This window comes from Adiantum capillus-veneris, chromosome 25, assembly GCF_014529385.1.
Source record: "Adiantum capillus-veneris isolate H3 chromosome 25, ASM1452938v2, whole genome shotgun sequence".
Classification (NCBI taxonomy): Eukaryota; Viridiplantae; Streptophyta; class Polypodiopsida; order Polypodiales; family Pteridaceae; genus Adiantum; species Adiantum capillus-veneris.
Genome location: NC_140955.1, coordinates 83,319,394 through 83,336,808, shown reverse-complemented (window position 1 = coordinate 83,336,808; position 17,415 = coordinate 83,319,394).

Sequence of the window (17,415 nt, the reverse complement as noted above, 5' to 3'; positions counted from 1 at the left end):
CTTGGACATTCAATATGCTATAGTGGAATGGACCTCATCAACAAATTCATCGACAAATGAAGACAATACAACCCATCAACAACCAATCAACAACCTTCCAGCTTCCACATACATTTCTCAAGAGTGCTCGAGGACGAGCACTGAAATTGGAAGGGGGGAATGTTAACTGAGCCGATGTTGGTTAACAAAAGTTGCTAAAGGCCCAAGCCTTACGAATGCACAACAAAGATGAATACAAAGAAATAATGAAGATTGGAGCTACACATTTCCACATTTTCCCAAAATGGCCATGTACTATAATTTTTTGATTTATTTCAAGCCATTGTTTAGTTTTTTTAATTTATTTCAAGCCATTGTAATAATTTTAATGTGTTACAGGCTCAATGGGAGTTCCAAGATGTAAAGAATAAGTCAATTAGTGTGCTTAGGTTGCAGATTCAGTAAGTTGTAAAGCCCTAAAAGCCTTGGGCACCCGGACATTGCATATGAAGCTCGAGAGAGTAGTGATCATATGAGGATCCTTGGCTTCCTTCCCCTACATTTGACAAAACCCTTGTCTCATATAGGTATACTAGGGGTTCAAGGACATTGAGAAGGATCCCTAACTCCGAGAAAGATTTTCCAAGCAATCTCTAAACTGAGCAAAAGAGCAAGATACAATAACAAAAAAGCAAGGAGCTCTCTTAATTTTTAGCACACAAACCAAGGGAGCGGGTAGAGGTTTTATTTTTCACGTGATTTCAATATTTTGTTGTAGCTTATATATATACAATCACTAATAAGTAGACACTAAGCTAGCAATGCCCAAAATTGAAATTTTGTGACATGTCAATAGAAAGATATATAGTGCTATTACAATGTATGAAACTTCAGGACAATTGTCTATGAGTTGCAAGTCCTCTAATATGCAAGTCTAATGAGCTAGTGATGGCTATAAAATAGAAATCTTTGTTATGGACTATAATAGGATAAGGACTAAAATAAAAAATTATAAAGATACTGCAATTTTGCACAAGCATGAGTCTTACAAATACATTTAATTGTGTCCATTCCAGAAACCTCTTTCTCAATTTTAGACCAATTTGAATTGTGTAAAGCTAGAAACCTCTTTATTAGAGTATGGTAGAACGCTCCCATCAAAAATAATATTTTTTTCTATTTTCACAAATGTAGGGCCCATGGAAAATAGCTATAAAGAATTTTTTTATTATTATAACACAAGGCTAGATCCACACTAGCAAAAACAAAATGGTTTTGACATATTCTCCTATAAAAAAGAGCTCCTCATTCTCTTAGTTTTTCTATTTTTTTCGACATCATAACTTTCTATTGGATTGACACAACTAGGTTTGGTATGGGCGCAAGATTGTTGTTTCTACTAATAGGGTGAGTAATTGTGTCACAAGCAGCCATCATTCCTCCCCGTATTAATCCCACATTGTGAAGTATGGCAACATCATGTGCTTCTATTTGTTTTGTCTTTGCTTAGCTAGTTAGGTTTGACATTGGAGATAGGGGGAATATTGGCCTTTGTAGCCCTCATACACAAATGCCATTTGTTTGCAAACTTAGCTAGGTGCATTAATTGTGTGTGAGGGCTACAAAAGCCGATAGTCCTAGTCCTACCTCTATTGGGTTGATGTTTGGAAAAGGTCTACCTAAGCTTAACCTTGAGTTGATTGAAAATCAAGATTACTAGACTACAAACATTGACAAAGGGAATAAAAATCAATAAAATATATAATTTTCTTCAAAAATCCTAATTTGTAAATTTTTACTTGTACTTCTGGTTTGCATGTTTACAACGAGGAAGCTCACCCAAAAGAGAATAACCTACTTTCTTGAACATGACCCTCTCAAATAAAATCTCATGGACACATACCAATAAGAGTGTTTTCAGATGGTGTCCCAGCCAGGGCTTGTTGCCAAAAACACACTTTTGTAATTGTAGAAAATAAGAGCATATTAAAAACTAATCAACTATTAGGTCAAAATTTGAAGAATTTCATGTTGTAATTCCAACTCGTAGGTGTCTACTTTTAGCTTGAACTTTCCTCCAATTTGGAGGCTGATCAAGGGCTCAAGATGCACAACCTTACCATGCGTGTACAGTAGGTAAACAATCTTTGATTTGAATCGAGCTTTTGTTTGATGCCTTCATCATATTTGTAGGAGTAGGTCATCTGTAGGCTGGTTTCAAAGAGAAGGGACCATCATAGTGATTATGGGGCACCACCCATGCACATAGTGCTTTCCCATCTGCTAACACTAGCAAGAGACATCATCTGCTAGGAGATATAGTTGTGGACTTATTTTGTATCCCTCTGGATTTTTCCCTCTCTTACGACCTATGCCCCTTAGGATTCTTCACCCTTTGTGCCAGTTGTGCCCCTTTGGATTGTTTATTCTTTACCATGTGCCCCTTAGGGCACCACTTGCACCGCCTTCATGAAGCTAGTGCAGATTCTTCATGAAGCCTAATATCATTCCAAAACCATAACACCTCCTATCTTCAAAGCTCATTGTGTTGAGATTGTGTTATCACGATCACTATGGAAATGAATAATCTGCATGATAGTGTAAATCTTTCAAAATCTTCTTGGTGGATCAGCATGCGGCATACAGCCTGGCAAGTCACCTACTGTTGCACTTCTTTGAGTGTCATGTTGGAGACTCTCTCTATCTCTCTCTAGCACCACATGTTGGTGTGTGTCCTTAAAGTTAGTTCAAGGCACATGAGAAAACACACACACACACACACACACACACACACACACACACACTCACTCATCTCTCTCTCTCTCCCTCTCCCTCTCTCTCTCTCTCTCTCTCTCTCTCTCTCTCTCTCTCTCTCTTTCAAAAACAAATCGCACCAATACTTATATAAGCAAGACAAAAAGTTCCTGAACAATCAAAGTACAAAGTCACCCATGATTCCAATTTCCAACACCAACAAAGAGTGGAAGTCGTGATCTGTCAAAGGCAGCTTCCTCAACTTAGGAATGTCTTATGACAATAGTTGGTTGTGGCAACAAAGGCCACAAAATCGGAACGTTTTGGGTGTGCCCCCCATGGATGAAGAAAAACATTGATTTACTGCACTAGGTCGATAAAGCAGGATCGTCATCGGCGGGTGCAGCCTTCTTGGATTGTGGGTTGCCCTCATTAGGTTGATGAGGGATAGGGGAGGTGGCATTGTTGTTGTTGTCAAGATTGTCATCCACATTGTAGTCGGGATCAAGAGATTTCTTGACCCCTGCCGTGCCTGCTTCAGCCATGGATTGAAAGCCAACTCATCAGCTATGGTTGTCCATACACAAACCAAATCTCCCACCCATAGCAGTGTCGACCCAAGTCCACCACCTTCCCCATCCTTCTCCTTCTTGTTATTGCCTTTTTCTTTTGCTGATATGCATACTCTCTCTCGCTTATCTCTCTATCTCTATCTCTATCATGTGCTCCCTCTCTCTCTCTCTCTCTCTCTCTCTCTCTCTCTCTCTCTCTCTCTCTCTCTCTCTCTCTCTCTCTCTCTCTCTCTCTCTCTCTCGCTTATATCCTGCACAAATGAGCCATTCACAAGATCTGTTCGGCAAAAAAGTGTAGCCTGGCCCAGCTTACCCCACCACACCCCTGTCTTTCCATGATGGGCTATGTGTATGACTCCATGCATCAGAATGAAGACCAACCGTACAGGTGTTGATTAGTTCCAGGCCAATGCTCTTGCATGTAGCCAAATGCGATAAGGGCTTTCTGATGGAAATCTTTGACACCGAAAGGTCCAATCAGAATCAGACTCATTTGTTGCAGGCGACGAACCATCAAACGGGAGGTCCACAACTTGAAAAAGCAAGTGAAGGGCATAGTCTCGTTGCATGACCACATAGAGCATCCCCCCATAGGGCCGACAGTCGCCGATCGTGACTAAGTGTGGGGCCTTCTAGCTTTGGAAGGGCCTCTTAGCCGAGAAATTCATGCCCATAATCTCATTGTTGCGTATCTACAGACCAATAGATTTGCAATTGCTTACACACATCGATTAAGAGGAAACAAAAGGGTTTGGGGTGCATTGTTGTGGACTCGATTATCTTCATGACCTGGAGCCGCTATCAGCAAGGCTCTGCACAGCACTGCACCGCCGCTATCAGCAAGGTTGCTCCGCACTGCTCTACGTCCATGTGGGCTGCTCTACACCGCCGCTATCAGCACGACATCATCTCTATCATGTTCTCTCTCTCTCTCTCTCTCTCTCTCTCTCTCTCTCTCTCTCTCTCTCTCTCTCTCTCTCTCTCTCTCTCTTTTAAACACCAAATGATTTTGGGTTGATTGTTTTATTGATCAATAGCGATACATACACTCTGGTCATGTTAAACAAGTAAGTGGCTCCATATATAGACATCGAAGGTTGGCAGTGATCAACCAGAGGGTTTACGCACACACGGCAATAAAATCTTTGAAATTCCAGTCATTGAAGAGGTCACGCCGTATTGCATATCAGGGGGGTGTCCATATCAGGGCAAGCAAGGACTGCAGAGTCAAGACTCATATAATGGGCTGTCCTCTAAACCTAAAGGAACAGAAGAACCGAAGAAGGAGACAAGTATGCCTCCCCGCGTTTTTGTCAGCAGCTTCCACAGAAAGCTCTCTCTCTCTCTCTCTCTCTCTCTCTCTCTCTCTCTCTCTCTCTCTCTAGCACCACGCGCCGGCGCGCGTACTTTACAGCAGTTCAAGGCAGTGCTCGAAGAAAACCTTTTTCCAAAAACTTTGTGTAACAACAGAAACCTGTAAAATTTAAATTGATAAAATTTGAAGGCTTTACACCGAATTACTCTTCTTTTTCATTTTTGTAGGTTTTCTCATCTTCAAATATAAACAGGTAAATTTCAAGATTTGTAGGTGAAATTACACTAAACCTAGTTTTTTTCGAGCACTGGTTCAAGGTAGGTTCTTTCTCTCTCTGTCAAGGGCAGGTTCGACTCTCTCTCTCTCTCTCTCTCTCTCTCTCTCTTTGTGGCAAAAGAGCAGTGGTTCAAGGCAGGTTCTCTCTCTCTCTCTCTCTCTCTCTCTCTCTCTCTCTCTCTCTCTCTCTCTCTCTCTCTCTCACTCTCTCTCTCTCTCTCTCTCTCTCTCTCTCTCTCTCTCTCTCTCTCTCTCTCTCTCTCTCTCTCTCTCTCTCTCTCTCTCTCTCTCTCTCTCTCTCTCTCTCTCTCTCTCGCACTTTACGGCAGTTCAAGGGTAGGTTGAACTCTCATTGTCGGATAGATCTTTAAGTTTCCTACGACATTAAAATTCTCTTCTTCTCGGTTGTGTGTGGGCTACTAAAAAGAGGAAAATGGTTTAGCTTTTCAATCACCCAAATGTGGTAGATTGATTATGCCATTTCCCACTTGAATAACAGGTATTGAGTTCCACTCTCCTCATCGGATAGATATTTAAGGTCTCTTGGGATAGTTTCCTACGACGTTAAAATTCTCATCTTCTTCTTCTCTCTCTTTTTAGGCAAAACCATCTCCATTCAAAATTCGAGGAAAAATTCCACCAGTAACCTTTGCCTCTCAAAACTGACAAAGTTAGAATCTCCATAGAGAAACTAGTAAAAAATTGTTGATTTGCATGAGCAGCAATGTTTCGGAAAAATGTGTCTCAGCTTAATATCGTGTCGTTTTCAATTTAAAAAATGCCGATTGAGAGTCAGAGGAAAAGGAGAAATTCCGCCCCAAGATAGAGAAAAATAGTACAAAAAACCAAAAAGATAACGTAATTTGCTAAAATTTCCTCTTGGCAAAATCAAGAAAAGGAACTTTGTATGTTTGGGAAAATGATTTTTCTTGAACATTGATGAGCAGCTACAAGCCTACATATGGTGCCTATGGCCGTTAAGTCCCTAATAACTTTGCGAGAGAGTGACCCATTCATCCTTAATCGATCTTACAGGATGAATGGGATAATAAGTTTGTACTTTGGAACCTAAAAAAAAAGCTTATCATAAGTAACCTCATCAAACAAAACCATAATATTGTGGATCTTCTCCTTTTGTTTTTCCTTGCTCCATTTCTTCTTCTTCTGCTTGCCCAATGCTGCCTTCTTTGTTCTTTCTCTCTCTCTACCACTGTGCGCCGGCATGCACCCTTGAAGGTACTTTAGATGGTGTAGTTTAGATGGCAATTTGCTGTTGTGGCAAAACTGTTTCCGAATACAAACTACCACGAGAGCCTCTCTCTCTCTCTCTCTCTCTCTCTCTCTCTCTCTCTCTCTCTCTCTCTCTCTCTCTCTCTCTCTCTCTCTCTCTCTCTCTCTCTCTCTCTCTCTCTCTCTCTCTCTCTCTCTCTCTCTCTCTCTCTCTCTCTCTCCACGCGTGCCAGCGTGCACCCTTGAAGGCAGTTTAGATGGAATCCATGTGTCGCGACAAAAATGCTGCTGAATACAAACTTCTAGGGAAGATGGGCTGCAACACGAGTGTACTGGGAAGTTGGCAACGCATGTGGATGTCGCCAACTCTGAGTGCAAGGAGAGTCAATTCCAGACGAGGTTCCCTATCCATGCATTCCACCAATGTTGGAGTAAATCCATTGAGGAAATTTAAACTACATTTTTTGCAAGTTAAATACATTTTCTTAAACTCTTCAAGTGGATTTTCTCCTTCTCTATTATAAGGCTAAGTTGAGGACACTTTTCTCGAGCAGTACATTCCACCCTCTTGTTCACACTACTCGCTCGAACTATAGGTTTCTCGGAAAACTTTGCTCGGTGTTTGGTAAAACTCGGACATTGAAACCTGATCCATGAGGATGTCTGGCTAAGCTAGACTAGCCCCTTTTTTCCATCCTTTAACACAAGAGCAAGTTCAATGGCCTCATCCAGTGTACTACATTTTTCTTTGTGCACAAGAGGCCTCAAAGTCTCCTTCAATCCTCAAAATCTCTTTCAATCCTAGTGCGGGTGTATCTTCACCTCGTTATTGTAAATGTGGCATAGTCTAAAGCAATGCTCCCATTTGGAGAACCATTGCTCCACTACATTTGCCCTAGGATCATTTGCCACTAGGATGTGCCTCATAATCATGCATTCATGGCGTGGGTTGTAACATCTCTTGAGTGTCTATTTGCATGCTCTTGTTTTGAATGTAAGTAGAGCAATCATTTGCTCCAAAAGTGGTATTATAGTGTCCTGGAGAGTGGAGATCTATTTATCCACATCACCCTTTTCTACATTTGGTGGAGCCATGTCGATCGACAAAAACTAATATCTAACAACTTGAACACATTGTGGAAGAAAATTCATTCATTGTGTACAACAAAACATCTCTTAAGCACACATCAAGTGAGTTCATGTTAAAAGTTGATGTAGTTCTTGGGAATGAGTTGTTGTGTAGCATATGACTACTTTAAAGCGTAGTTATCAATGAAACACTCTCCAATTTGATGTTCTTATTGGGAATGAGTGGCTATGTAGCATTTGACCTACTTTGAAGTATTTAGTCAATGAAACACTCTCTAATTTGAGGATGATGGTTATCATGTTTTACTTTTTGGAGAGTGGTACAACCAAGTTGCAGTTATTGTAGTCACTATAGAAAGGAAATTGAATAGATAATGTATTGATGACTTTCATAAGATAAGAGGTTTCGTCATGGAAGGTAGCTAATTAAGTTACTATAGTTACTATAGAAAGGAAATTTAATAGATAATGTATTGATGACTTTCATAAGATAAAAGGTTTCATCACGGAAGGTAGATAATCATTTTAAGAGAGAAGTAAAAAGGAGTGCTCCTATGACTCTACAAAGATGCAACTTGAACAAACCCAATTTTCCTCCATTTGCTTCACCAGTTTACTTGTGAAAAAGAAATATGGATAATTTAAAATGTGTATCAATTACAAGGCTTTAAATAAGATTACTATGAAGCATAGGTATGCTATGCCTAGGATAGATGATCTCTTATATGCCTTACATTGAGCCATTATCTTTAGTAAGACATATTTAAAGAGACTTGCTACCATCAGATCAGGGTATTGAGAAGATGTATATAAGAAAGCTTTTAGGAAATAAGATTACAATGAAGCATAGGTATGCTATGCCTAGGATAGATGATCTCTTATATGCCTTACATTGAGCCATTATCTTTAGTAAGACATATTTAAAGAGACTTGCTACCATCAGATCAGGGTATGAGAAGATGTATATAAGAAAGTTTTTAGCACTAGGTTTGATCATTATGAGTATTTAGTGATGCCTTTTGATTTTAATAATGCTCCAACAACTTTTATGGTGTTAAAATGAATGATGTGCTAAGGCCATTTATGTTTCATTTTGTGGGGGATTCCATTGATGATGCCCTTGTTTATGGTAGTAATTTGTAAGAACATGAACCAGAGTTGTATGTAGTATCTCAAGACTTAAGAGAGATAGGTTTGTGCACTAAGGTAAATTAAACTTTTCTATGTACGACTAAGATTGTATATTTAGGCCATATAATATCTATTGAGGGAATCAATATGGATCCTAAGAAGGTAGCAATGATTTTGGCATGGCCAATGCCACATAACATTATAACTTTCAGATCTTTTCTTGGTATTTGAGGGTTTTATCATAAGATTATTCTATTCATTCATAGCAGCTCCCATGACTGATTTCTTATAGGATAAAGCTCCTTTTGAATGGACTAGAAAGCAACAAGAAACTTTTGAGTAGTTGAGGCAAGTATAGCTTTAGCCCCAATGCTTGAGGTAGTAGATCCAGAAAAACCTTTTGATCAAATTGAGGATGCTAGTAGAATCATTGTTGGTGCGATAAAAAGTCAAGATCAAAGGCTAGTGGCTTTTGAGAGCAAGAAGATTTCATCCCTACAATTAAAGTGGAATGTGTATGAGATAGAATGCTATTATTCATGCACATAATATGTGGTGTCATTATTTTTATGGCACAAAGTTTAAAGCCTACACCAACAGAGTGTATGGATCTTTGGTTCTTGGTAGTGCCACTATAAAATCCATAGAAATACTTTGCCAATTGTATTTTGGAATGTGTAAAGTATGTAACAAACCAACCGCCTTAACTCTTTTTGCTTTATTAAGTTGACACTTAACACATTTTGTGACATACTTGTGGATTTCTCGCTTGAGGTTAGGCTAGGATGGCTAGCACAAGGATTATCATGGCAGTCATGCAAAAGGTTTGATCTTATTTCTCATGCACAAGGAGCATAACTCTTCGCTTTTTGTTTAAGAAATCCATTCTTCAATGAGAAATTTTAGAAGCAAAGTACTCTTTAACACAACAAAACTCATATTATGCATAATGTGTGAAAACATATCAGTGACAACATTATCCTTGTCCTTTTTCTAAATAAATTCCATGATAAACTCTGCCATTAATTCAACCCATCTAGCTTGTAGCCTCTCAAATTTGGCTTAATACAGAAATACTTCGAGGTGTAAATTGTAAAGATTAATTTTTTAAGTTGATAATATAATTGATGGAACATTTCTTTTGCAGGAATTCATAGAGTATGACCATAGTCCAGACAAGATACTAGATAGGAGAGAGAGATGATTGAGAAACCATATCCACCAAGAATTTTCAACTGCCTAGAAAGCCCCCCCCCCCCCCCCCCCCCCCCCCCCCCCCCCCCCCCCCCCCCCCCCCCCCCCCTTCCCCTTCCCCCCTTACTGATGCTACTTGGGAATGTGAGGACTTCATTCATGCACACTTTCCCACATTGATCATTGAGGACAATGATCTTGTTGATGGGGGAGAGAATGTTAGACAACGGAGGTTGTGGATATAGGGATCGAACCGAGTTGGTGGGGTCGAGAAGATTCAGGGAAGATCAAGCATGCTAACGCCCTTGTCTTTGAAAACGCCCAAGGCCTAGCTCCGAATAAGATCTCCAAGAAGGGGGGAAGGGGTTTTTTTTTTTTTTTGGGGGGGGGGGGAGGGGGTCTCCAAAGGTCCAAGTCTTGATAAGTTCAATCAAAATGGGGCCTAGGATAAATCCCAAGGCAGGTCTAAATGGTTGGGTGGAAAGTAATGAGCATGCGTATGATTGGGAATTTTCAAGAGAAGTGAGAAACAAAGCAGACAAGAGGGGAAAGAGGCAGGAGAAGTAGGGAGAGTCTCAATGAAGGAGGATAAGGAAGTTGTGAGAGAGGAGGTTGCTATTAAGTTAAGATGCTATTGATAGAGTCATATGGAACTTCTAGCTCTAGCCATACTAATTTCTCAAAGGTTATTGAGGGTTCATACTTGGTGAATGTTTCTATGGTGTTCCTCTCTTTGAGCCTCACTATATCTCATGTTACAAGCAACTCGAGGGCTTTTTCCACTAACATCTCTGCAAATTTGATTTCAATAGCTTAAGATTTGGCATTTATTAGGGTTTCCATGCCATTCTCTTTGATATTTGAGGCTCATGGGCTCTCTCCTACATGGTGGTAAGTCAAAGTTGTTGGATTCCCACCTTCTAGAATATTTCTTTATCTCATTCTACTTGGGAAAATTCTTCATATCATCCTTAGATATTATAGGCAGCTCCACAAGAGTTCCCTAGTCATCTTTGAAACTACCTTGGAATATGGTGGTTGAATATGGTTCCATGTCCTCTAGCTTGTCCTTTTGCTTCATTTTCTTTGGAGTGCTCTCACTAATAGCCCTACTACCTAAGAATTACCAAGTGTCAAAGGCAATTTCAAAATTACTTTTTGCAGTGTCTTAACATTGGCAACTTTGAGCGAGAAATTCAAGTGCAAACTTTAACTCAATGATGCACAACATGTTTATAGGCATAACGGAGTGCACATAACTTGCCAAAAGTGAAAAGTTGCACAATTATTTAGTATCACATTACTAAACCATTACACAAAGCATATACTTTTTTCCACATAACTAGGATGTGCATGTGCCATGATGATGTATATGAAGTCTTAAGTGATTTGGAGCACTAAAAGTCAATGAAAAGCCCTAGAACAGAATGGCACACTTTAAAATTGGCTCCCCTTATGCCTAGTGATGGTTTATAGGCTTAAATGAGTTGAGATTTGATCAGGGGACTTAGCAAACATGTGCCAACACACTAATTATGAGATTTGTCTCCCTTGTAAACAAATGTTTGGTATCGTGATACTACATAGTGTGAATTTGGGTACCAAATAAAGTGTTTCAAGAAAATCTACAATTTGTTTGGATACCCGAATAGAAGCAAAAATTGATGGCACGAAACTTCAAAGAAAACCGAAGAATCCTCTGACAAAGACCAAGATAGTGCAGAGAAAGAAGGAGAAGCAACAACCACCTGAACACTTTCACGACGTGCACAAGAAGTGGCAGATTCTTCAAGGGTAAGCAACAAAGAACCATTGCTTAAAACCCACCTCCCTCAACAACCTAAGAAGAAACATGTATGGAAGTCAAAAGAACCAATTGCACGAATCAAAGAACCTCGTCTTACCATCAAGGAGAGAGCAAGACAACTCTACATATGAAGCCTCAGCTCGTTGGGCAATCAACTTAAGACCCTCCTCTTGCACAAAATTGTATTATAACTTGCATTGACTTCAAACAACTAACCTCAAAGTCAAGGCCAACATGGGATAAAAATCTAGAAGAATTTGAAGCATGTCGATGGATATCCTAATCTTAAGCAACATTGGAGAAACATAGCCAAATAGGGCTACATGTATCCAAATAATGTGATTGTTCATCTAAGGGTATATAGCAAGACCTAATATGGCTAGTAGATAGGTTTGGACAATTTGAGGTGGGAAAAACAATAACTCATATAGTCTAAATTGCCAAATCCAAGATCATTTGTCCCTTGAGACGAGGGGATCCTCTGCTATGGATCCCTTGAGATGAGGGGAGCCTCTGTTATGGATGCCTTCAATGAGCTTGCATGCCACCTACGGCCCCCTTATACTCCCAACAACCATGAGAGGTATGATTCTAGTACAATAAAGAGCATTTTTATTCTTGGTTTAGGGATGTGAATTGTCAACAGATGACCATCATGACAAGTGACCAAACATGCAAGTGCTTAGAATTCAATTCTAACTTCACCAAGAAATAGGGACAGTTGGGTAACACTTCTATGTGATATGATCATCAATGTAGATGTGGATGACAATTGTATCAACAGATTTGATGGTGGATAGCCTACAAAGTTTCATTTTGCACCAAGGCGGAAAAAACACGACCAAACTTCATAGATTGATTCTATAGCCCTTGGGGATATAGTATATCAAGTCAAACCTTAGATTGGAAACTTACAAGCACTTTAGACCTTCTGATAGAAAAAAAGAACAAAATTTGAGTAGTCAAATGTGACCATCACTTGAAAATTAATCAAATATATGTAACGAAATTTGGGTGGTCAACTATCACCATCACTTGAGAATAATCCAAATAAGAGATTCATGACCAAATTTTGTTACATAATTACATAACCATAAGTAGAAACGTAAAAAGATAGAAAGAGAGATGACATAGTATTGGAGGTGAGAATGCCCCCCCCAATAGGAATTTTTGTATTATAGAAGCTACAATCATGATACATCAACTTGCCCATCAGGTGGCCTTTTCATCGTGCCAACATAAATGACATTCTCTAATCAAGCCAACAATTTCGGCCTTCTCTTATGAGAAACATAGACTCCTCTCTTTGAAGAAGCGGCATCTTCTTCCTCCTTCAAAATCTCTCATTTCTCATGTAAAAGCATCACAAAACTCTTCAAAAACATGTGCATGCTTCTCTTTAGAAGAGTTTTACTAAGAGAGTTTCATGCTTGATAAATAACTTTTCCATGGTATTCTCCAAAACTGGCTAGCAAAGAGACTTCTATAAAAATTAGTAGACATTAAACATAAAAGTGATACCATAGATCCATAATCTTGAAGAGAGCCATAGTGGAGCATAGAAGCTCTAGAGATCAGGGGGGGCGGGGGGGGGGGGGGGGGGGGGAGAGAGAGAGAGAGAGAGAGAGAGAGAGAGAGAGAGAGAGAGAGAGAGAGAGAAGAAGAAGAAGAAGAAGGAGAAGAAGGAGAAGAAGAATGAGCCTTTTGAGAGGGAGAAGCCTTGCTTTGCAAGCTACAGTTAGCCCTCTATGCAGTAGTAATTGGCATTTTTCACCCCTATTTAGCTCCTCTATTCAAAAAGTGTTCCACATAAAGTTGTAGATCTCATGGTTTCTAGTTCAGATTGAGGGCCATTTTTAGAGATCGGCTCTCTATCGTGAGATATTTCAAAAATAGTATCACAAGGCCTCCTTTTGGAAATTCAACCACTTTTGGACCTTTCCTTTAGTCCTTTACCCACTATTTTACTCTTGTCCACCACTCCTCTTTAAGAGGTATGTGTGCATGGATAACCAGCGTCCTAAAGCCATGTTAAAGGTAGTCTACATCTCTCTTTTAGCTAGCATTCCTACAAACTTTTGGAGGCATGTGGGACCTAGTTCTAATTCATTTTAGTCGTATAAAAACACACTTGATTTTGGAAATAATTAGGTTGGCACTTCAAAAGGTTGCATCATCCTTTGGGCACCCTAAGGTCTTGAGATGCACCTTAGACTAATTGCATTGACACTTTTGAAGTCGCTTTATCCTTTTGGTACCCTAAGGCACTAAGATGCACATTATAGCCATCTTTAGAATCATTTTGCATAAGTTTCTTCCTGTATGAACCAAAGGTGTTGGAAATTAGTTCCAGACCTTGGAATAAAGTGCTATTCAATTTGGCTCCCTTGGCTCATTAGTCTGATTGCCCATTCTGCTGAGACTAAAGACTTTTTAAGTCTTATTATTTAAGTCCCATATGAGACATGTGTCATACCTTTGTATTTGATTTTCTCAATTTCATTTCTCTCTTGATATTGAACCCATTGTTGAATTTATTCTTAACTGCATATTCATCTAACAAGTTTTCTTGGTCGATTTTGAAGACATAGAAAATCTGATTGTCTTGTAGAGTCTCCTATTTGGTTTTTAATGTCCATATGAGTTATGTTGAGCTCCCACTTTCTCAATGGTATAACCCCCAATCTCTCCTCATCAATCTTCACTCTCTTAGCAATCACAAGATGTGAAGAACATATCTTGCTAAACCAACTAGAGGTGGGTTTTTGGTGAATTTATTTGTTGGCTCTTTTGGTACTACTAGTTTTATCATTGCAATCCTTCACTTTGAGGAATCTTGCACCCTTAGGGTCCATGTAAAAGTCCCCCTACTCTAGTCCCCTTGATTTTGAGTCAATAGTTGTGCCTCAAACTCTATGTCATTGATGTATATCCTAACAACAAACTCATTGAAAGGGTCTAGTAAATGTGACATCCATGATCATGGTTCATGCACTACATCATGCCACTTAGGTATCTCACTATGGTACTAGTCCTAGAGTTAGTCCAATTGGAGGCCATGTTTGAACTAGTTTTAGTGTAGGTGTTGAATGCTTATTCAAAAATGGTAGGCGGACCTTTTACACTAATTGATTCTCTCTTTAGTTAAAGCTTGTTTCTTTGGATCTCTAGCTCATCTCGAGTTCCCTAGCACTTGGACTGACCTAAAATTCATAAATTTTGCAAATCATGACTAGAAATTTAGGTTCTAACATGGCCGTCTTGATTACCAGGTATCCATAAATCTACAATAGTTTTTGACTCCAAATTGCTATCAAGCCCTCTCATCTCCAAAAAAGCTCCAAGCCTATAGAAAAAGCCTAGTATTAGCAGTATTAAAGTTATGTATGTATACTTTGTGTATGGTCTATCTTGGACAAGAAGTTCTTGCTTCATATTTCGAGCTTTGCAAAAAGGTCTCAATTGCCCTTAAACTTTGTTTAGCCCATATATTGGCCTCTGTAGGGTATTTTTAGCCCAAACTTGAGATCTAAAATATAATAGTGTATATCTACAAGGCTATCAACTCAAATACCCCCACTAGGAACAAATTTTTTGTATCACCTTGGAATTTTGGACTTGCTATGAAGTATTTGATATTTAGTGACATATTGCAGATTTGAACTACAATATTGTGCTTGATCCCTGTTTTGAAAAAGGCAACAACAAATACCTTTGCAAGTGTTTGTAGATATATTACACTTGCAATACCAAAGTCTGAAACAAGTCAATGCTTTGCCCTCAAGGATCATTCTGAAACGCTCATATTGTAGAATCATAGAGTTTCTCAACTTGCAATAACTGGTTAAAAATTGCTAGATGATTGGATATCCATTGCATTGTATTTTTCAAACCACTTCTACAAATTTGTGGGTCTGACTCTTCTCTCATATGCTTCTACTCCTCTATGAACTAGATGTGCTGACAATAAATGCTTCTCACATATGCTTCTACTCCTCTATGAACTAGATGTGCTGACAATAAATGCAAATCTTAGAACAAAGTGCTGTTCAATTTGGCTCCCTTGGATTATTAGCTTGATTGTCCATTATTTTGAGATTAGAGGTGTTTACACCCTTGTTCTTGGAATTAGAGCTGATCTCTTCAGATAGCTAATTCCAATGTTAGAATTTAAGCTACTGGTAAGACGTCAGTTCAGTCAGTGAAATTGGAATAGAGAGTGGAGACTGGACTGAAATAACTATCTGAATTGAAACAGTATACTGAAATGAGAGATAGACTAGACAATTGGAAAAGTGTTTGCAGTTTCAGATTCATAGTTCAGGAACAACCAGTTCAAGGTGTAATGGATTGAAGCTCAAATGATTACAGCAATAATGATTACAAGGTGAAGTCCAACGAAGAGATTGTAGCTTGAAAATACTTGAAAGCTAAAGCCAAGAGAACTAAGAAGCAAGAAGCCCATTTACAATGTAATGGGTCCTATTTATAGCCTTCTAGAAGTTACTGTAGTAACTGCCATGGTAATTATTGATGTGTGACTGATCCACTGTTCGGCTTTCAAGGAGATAGTTTTCGCCTGTTGGGGCTGTCTTTGCCTTCTACATCCTTCCCTTCTTTCTTAAATTTTGGTATAACTCCAAATTTTTTGAAAAATCCACCGACTGATTCTGAATTGGTGTTGAGGAACCCATCTGGATTTCTGATTGAGGCCCAAACCCTAAACCCTAAACCCATCTATCTGTTTGGTGAGTTGGCCGATGTTCCTCATGGCCTATGTTCCTCGTGATAGTACTCCTCTGGAGTTGCTAGCTCTTCTGGTATTGCTAGCTTTATACCATACTTCATGCTTGTTCAGTGCTTGACACCACTATAGTTGTAATTCCAAGGGTGCCCAGCCAAAGAAATTCGAGTGCCTTACTGATTCTGAGATGGAACTACCCAATATCCTTCCACTGAACCCGCTTCCTCTTGGCCTTCTTCTATGCTGGTGCGTCAAAAGTTCCAGTGCCAGAATTGTCCTTCTGGATAAGTCGATAAATGGTCTCCTGCTCAAGCTAATCCCGCCTTGTTGTGGACATCTCCAATTCATAAGGCGTGAGAGGATTATATGTTTTGGTGTCGGGATCATACAACATGTGTCTACCCTTTGTCAGACGGCATTTGGTCAATTTATGACAATGCAAAGCTGTGTGGATCCATCCTTCTGGGAGAGGTTGATTTGTTTTAATCCTAGCTTCAAAGAGGATCTCAGCCATTTCTCTGTACAGTGGCCCCATACTTGGTTTAGCCGTAATATCCTTTTCAGGAATCTTAGAGGACTCCACAGTAAGTTGAAGCAGCTAATTTGTGATCTTGGTGAGACCTTTGAGCTCGATCTTCCATTGTCCCATACATAGCTTGATTCTTTGCATTTCTCCTTGGAGATCCAAAACATCATTTAGTTGCAGAGCATCATTGATCAATTTTTGCCAGGTTTTCCATTCTACAATGGCTCGCTCATACCAATCATGAAGATCATTAGTGATGTTATAGTATGTGAGCCGATCCACTGGTTCCGGATGTTGAGGATACAAAGCTGGGAAAAACCTAGGCAGCTCAGTCTCTGTAGCACTCACTGAGTGCAGGAGAACTAGGAAATCAGGTACAAACTCTAAAAAGTTAAGAATAGCCTGGTTCTCCTGTTGCATCATCATCTTGGTGACTCTAGCTAGCTAAAATAGTCGTCAGAGAGCAGTTGCCTGTTCCCCTACTGTCATTTGAGTTTGTGGTCCTTTACTGCTGGAAGTCTGATCTTCAATAATAGCTTGTACCCTCTGGTCCAGAACTTCTCTGGCAGTTTGCAATTAAGTAGAACTTCTTTCAGTTGATTTCTGACCTCTTTCATACATTTATATGTAGGCTTGTTCCCAAGTAAGAGCTCTAATTCAATGGCTAGGGAATGACAATCTACAATAGACTGCCCCTGCCAGTGTGGATTGACCAGCTTATCATCAGAGGTTAGTGCCCATTCATGTACTCTCTCTAGCAGCTGAATTCTAGTAGGATGCTCAGGTAATTGGCATAAC